The following is a 6,000-nucleotide window of genomic DNA, read 5'->3' as shown; positions in this document are numbered from 1 at the left end:
TGGATGGCAGAAGAGAGATCACTTGATCATTACCTGTTAGGTTCATCCCTCTGGGGCACCTGGCATTGGCTGCTGTCGGTAGACAGGATACTGGGCTGGATGGACCTTTGGTTTAACCCAGTATGGCCATTCTTATGAGCCCACCTTTATCACTCCGCCCCAAGCCCAGGCCCCCTAAGGGAAATCACACTCTTCCTAAGGTGGATCTATTTAGCTCATTCAGTTGGGTCCTGGCGGGTTGTGTTCTCACCCCTGTACCCTATCTCCCTCCTCTTTTCCAGCCTCTCCTTGTGTGGCTGTCCCCTCTTCTTTTCTCATCCCTTCTCTCTCTTTCATTTTGTAGTTCTTGGACTCCACCCACACTCATTCCCATTGCTTTCTGTGTTCAGTTCCATGATTCCTCCCTTCTCCCCATTCTTCATGCTATATGATGTAGCTACATTGTGGCCATCAGTAGGTTATTTATTAACGTGGAGCTAGATCAGATGCTGTGAAAACAGATGCTGCTGCTGCAAACTTCCTCTTCTGTTTGTTTTCCTTACTAACCTTTCATGTCTGTCATGGGCTACAGCAATTTAGGGGAGCCCTAACTAGGAGTTCATGTATATCTATCAACACATTGTTTCTCAGCAAACAGGTATTCTGTGCTTGAAACAAAAAGCCTATGCTTGAATTTGAATTGCATTTCAAGAGTTTGAACTTAGCTGGAATAATGTTTAAATCAAGCCTATTGGCCAACCATAGTGGCGTGGGAAACTTAGAAAAGTGAGAGTTTTAAAACATCAGTTTAGCAGCCTTGCTAAATCTTAAAGGTGATTATGTGAGATGCTTCCTTTTTTCTTTTTAAAGTGAAAGCTAAGTTTCTAGCAGTTGTGGTTATGAAGAAAAGCTTGAAAACATGACCAGAGAGCCTCTGAAACTAGAAGGTACACACAAAGAACCCTGAATTAATTTTTGTAATCTTGTGGGTTTTTTATTTATTTTATTTTATTTTTAAATCAGACTCAGATTCTGGGGGGCCTGACTCATGGTTTATGAATACGTGGGATTGGCAATATTGAGTTTGAGTCAAGGTAGGGACTGGCATTAGCTGGAACAATGTTTAACATAGGAATTGCCATATTGGAACAGACCTGCGGTTTATTTGGAACAGTATCCTGTCTCTGACAGTGGCCAGTTGCAAGAGCCTTAGAGGAAGGGGTAAGAACCCTGCAGTGCACAGATGTGTAGTCATCTGCTCCCTTTGTCAGGTCTAATAGTTAGTTTGGTTTGAGCCCTGAAGTATGAGGTTTGATGTCCCTTCCGCAATTTTTTGTCATCATTAATTCTGGATATGCTTGATGTCTATAGAAATGTTCTGTTCCTTTTTAATCTTGCTAAATTTTTGGCCTCAACGACTTCCTGTGGCAGTGAGTTCTACATTTTCATATTGTGCAAAAAAAAAAAAAAAAAAAAATCCCTTTATCCATTTTTTTGAATTTTTGCCCCCTTTTAATTTAATTGAATGTCTCCTAGTTCTTCTGTTATGAGACAGGGAGAACAGATGTTTCTGATCTACTTTCTAATTATTTTATAGGCCTTTATGCTCTCCCCAATAAACCCAGTCTTTTCAATCTCTCTTCATATGAGGAGTTTTATTTTTTTTTTAGGTCTTTGATCATTCTTGTCATCTTTTTCGTTCTGCTATATCCTTTTTCAGATGGGGTAACTATTACTGCACATTGTATTCCAGTTGAAGCCCCGCCATTTACTTTTTGATAGACTGAAGTCCCGCAAAACAAAAACATAGTCTAAAACTGAAAATGGTAATAGCTGGCTGAAGATTTGATTCTTATCTTAGGTGAGTGGGTGTGTGCAGGTGGGAATGTCTGCTCTGAATGCGTTTGGAATCATCAAGATTCTGTAGGCTCGACTCTAAAATATAGAAAGAGAAGCAGAAAAGAGATTTCCAAACAGAAAACGGTGGGGGAGAAACAGCATTGCAATGAGATGTGTGAGACATATCTACAAATCCTCTTGACAGTAATTGATTTTGCCTGCTATGGGTTACCATATAATAAGTCTGATGAAACATTCGTTATTTCTTTCCTCTTCTGCCCTGAGGCTTGTAACTGAAAATGGCATGTTTGAACTCTTTTACTCTGTCTATTAAATAGTTACAAGAAGCTGAAAGGCTTTGGTAAATCTGGAACCAGCACTAATTCGGCAATGCAAGGGACCCTCTGTGACCCTGACTAACAGACAGCCCTCCCACCCACATCTCAGCGAATGCCAAGCTGTGGAAGTGTGATGCAAAAAAGGCTTAACTCTGGAATGATGCTGTGAGACTCCCTAATATATATATTTTTTGCATACAAATAGCACTGTCATATTTTTCTTATTAGTCCATGCCCAGCCCGCCTCCTAATTTAGTCTGTTCAGAATTAAAGATGGCATATCCAGTAGATTTTAAATGCGTTTATAATGATAAGAAGAGAGATGATTACTGAGGCCCGGCTGCTTTAGTAATGCTGTATATCAACACTGTATCTTCTCTTCTATTTTCATTTTACTGTTTGACTTGAGGTTTAAGTGTTTTGGCTTCACATTTGCTGGTAGGATGAAGTGCTTAATGCTATTGCACATAATTTATTAGCGATATACTGTACTGTATTTTTGTTGCTTCTCTGGGGTTAAATCCACATGGGAGACATCCTACCCTCTATGCTTTTTAAAGTCATCTTCCCCCACCCCATTAGTCAGGACAAGTTCTCATCTTCTCAGTCTCTTCTTACAAGTTTGTTTATAAAATATATCCAAGCTTGCAGATTAGCTCTCATAACTGATTGAAGGACTCTGGCTGCTTACCATTTCTAGAACTGCGAAGAACTGAGAAAATAAATAAATGTCTACGTCAAGATTGTTTCCCCTTGTCTTAGAAAGATGACAATTCAACCTTTGAGTTGTCCATTTAAAATTTCTGGCTAAGGATCTATTCTATACCTCCTCTGCTCAGTAGGAGTTTCCTCTTACGAGGAGCAGCAAGTAGGAAAGGCAACCAGTCAAGTGGTTAGGTGCTGTGATTTTGTGCAGTATAGTGAGAGAAATCTGATTGACCTTTTCTACCCCGTGTCCCTTGTGCATGGAAAATCTTGATGGATATGAGGCTGGTCTCCATACAGCGATCTGCAGCAGTGCCTTTGCCAGGGGTTACCTCCTTTTGGCTCTCCTCTGTCAAATGAGGTAGGCCACCACAGTTGAGTTGTCAGTCCTTATGAGAACATGCTTTCCTCTTGCACTGTGTTTAGAAAGCTAGCAAAGCCAAGCTGATGGCCTCAAGCTTGTGTATAACTATCCTGCTCACAGACCACGAACCTTGCAGCAGTAATGATTCCATGTGGGTTTCCCAGTCCTGAAGACTTGGATTGATTATGTATCCTCAAAGCCAATTGTCCACGTATGGTGTGAAGCATATTCCCCTTTCAGCAAAGCTCAGCTGCTCCTGCTAGCCTGACTTCAGTAAATATTCTTGGCAAAAGCTACAGCTCCAAAAAGCTGAGTCTGATACTGAAAATGCCAGCTCAGCATAAAGCAGCAGTACCCAGGAAGGGAAGGAGCCATTAGGGCATGGAGGTGTATGTCCCTCAGAGCCACAGACACTGTGATACTTCCCAAGTCCATTGCTGTCATTGTGAAATGTGGGTGCTTGAAGTGCAAACTCTGGTGCCATCTCTTCTTCAATGACAATTCTTGGAATAAACTCCCTGAAGTCTCTGGCATCTCGGCACTTGCTGCCTGGATGTGTAGCAAGTGGACAGTGGATTGTCTGAACAGCATGCTCCTGACCTGGGATGAAAGAAGGTAAGAGAACTCTGGATTACTGGAGGAATTTGAGGACAAAACATTGGGGAGATAATAGCACAGAAGATAATATTGATTTGTTGGGACACAAAGAATGAGGCTAGTTTTACTGAAGGAGAGAGAGATTTGTCCAGCCTTTCAGGTTTGCAAAAGGATGGATTTCCTTTCACTGTACCCAGTGAAAAGTGAGGCTTAGGCCTGATCTACATACACAAGTTTTGCTGGCATAGCTATGTCAGGCCTGGTCTACACTACGCGTTTAAACCGATTTTAGCAGTGTTAAACTGATTTAATGCCGCACCCGTCCACACTACAAGGCCCTTTATATCGATATAAAGGGCTCTTTAAATCGGTTTCTGTACTCCTCCTCAACGAGAGGCGTAGCGCTAAAATCGGTATTACCATATCGGATAAGGGTTAGTGTGGCTGCAAATCGACGGTATTGGCCTCCGAGCGGTATCCCACAGTGCATCACTGTGACCGCTCTGGACAGGAATCTGAATTCGGATGCAGTGGCTAGGTAGACAGGAAAAGCCCCGCAAACTTTTGAATTTCATTTCCTGTTTGCCCAGCGTGGAGCTCTGATCAGCACGGGTGGCGATGCAGTCCCAAAGCATCATAATTACAAAAGAGAGCACTGAACAACAGGACCCGACACCCGGAGAAGATACTAGAAGTCTGTCGATTCCGGCTGATATGGGGCAGCCAAATCTGTTCTATCAGGCTCTCCGTTACGAGAAGAAAATGCCAGCGTTAATAAAAAATCTCTACAGGCTACAGATACAGTTGCTTGGGCGTGAAGACAAGCGTAACGGAAAAGCCAATAGTAATGAACTGGAGCTCATAAGGAGGGTAGAGGGAGGGTATGGACATACCAAGCTACCGCACATCACCCCACATCTTTCTCATAAAAGTATTTGATTTCTTGGCTGAGCTCCACTGCCTGTAGGTTCAACATATTGTCCTAGGCATGGTTCAGGGTATAGCCTCTATGCAATCTTACTCGCCACCCTCGACACTGTGAAAGAAAAGGGAATAAAAAAATCCGTTTCTTGTTTCATTTATTTTTTTTTTTTTTTTTTTATGTCACCCACTGCCTACGGTACTGATGCTGCTGGTAGACAGCAATGCGCGCGTTAAAGAGCAGTGTCCGACTCGACTCTTCCACATCCCTGGGGAGCATACCCACGAGTACAAATCTAGTATGAATCTTGGAAAAGCTGCTGTATACTTGACTGGGGCGGTGGCCTCAGTCATAGAGGATGGACTGGGGCGCCGAGAGTATAAAGAATAGAATGATTTCCCGAGTCATGATTCCCAGCGTAGTGTGGTAATCATGAACGGCCCTGGTGAAACCTCGTCTGCACTCCTAAATCTGTGTTGCAACTGGGATGAAGCTCACTACATACAAGCCCTAAGCCCTATCTGTTATTGGCTCATCCCAATTATGATAAACAACACAAATACCCACCCCTCTCTTTCATGTGTAAAGAAAAGATCCTGTACTGCTGGACTATCATAGCAGCGGGATGTCTGGGCTGCCTCTGCCCCACACAAAAAGTTCTGTTCTGCCTAACTATCGCTTAATGTCCTGCCTGACTATGATAGTCAGCTGGAAGGCTGCCTCCCCTCATTTTATCTCACTAACTAAGTCCAGTGTTTCTATTCTTTATTTCTTATAACTTCAATGAACAAATGGGGGGGACACTGCCAGACGAAGTAAAGCCCATGGAAGGTTGGGGAAGGGGAGGAGGGAAGCAATTTGGGTGGAGGCTTGTTTCGCAGTGGGAGCTACCTCACGAGAGTGATTGGCATGCAGCTCATCCACAAATTTCTGTGCGAGAGATCTCGACATGGCGAGGCGGCTTGTGCATCTCTGGTCTCTGATATCACTGGTTATTCCCCAAATATAGTACAACTTGCCCATCCATCTTAGGCAGGACTGACTACTAATTTTTTAGATACCATAAAAGGAGGGATTGACTCGGGAGTCATTCCCATTTTTGCTTTTGCTCCCCGGCTGACTCGCCGGGGCAACCCATAAAGCAGCAGACGGTACAGAACGACAGCATACACCGTCATCTCATTGCCACATTTACAATGGCAGCAGACGGTACAGACGACTGATTAACCGTCTCAGCTATCATGCAAAAGCAAATG

At 43.2% G+C, this 6,000-nt stretch overlaps 1 protein-coding gene across 6 annotated transcripts in view; it reads left to right on the top strand.

Moving 5' to 3' along the window:
• NUP93 (nucleoporin 93) overlaps window positions 1–6,000 on the top strand; it is a 133,145-nt gene that overhangs the window by 38,074 nt on the left and 89,071 nt on the right. Inside the window, exon 2 of one of the 6 annotated variants that reach the window (XM_032774041.2) lies at window positions 2,157–2,321. The exons of the other annotated variants lie outside the window; for them this stretch is intronic. The gene's annotated coding sequence lies outside the window, so the exon portion shown is untranslated. The remainder of the gene's footprint in view (window positions 1–2,156; window positions 2,322–6,000) is intronic. 6 annotated transcript variants of the gene reach the window in all.

Source organism: Chelonoidis abingdonii, chromosome 19, assembly GCF_003597395.2.
Source record: "Chelonoidis abingdonii isolate Lonesome George chromosome 19, CheloAbing_2.0, whole genome shotgun sequence".
NCBI lineage: Eukaryota > Metazoa > Chordata > Testudines > Testudinidae > Chelonoidis > Chelonoidis abingdonii.
Note: the sequence above shows the minus strand (reverse complement) of the source record. Positions and strands in the feature narration are given on the sequence as shown.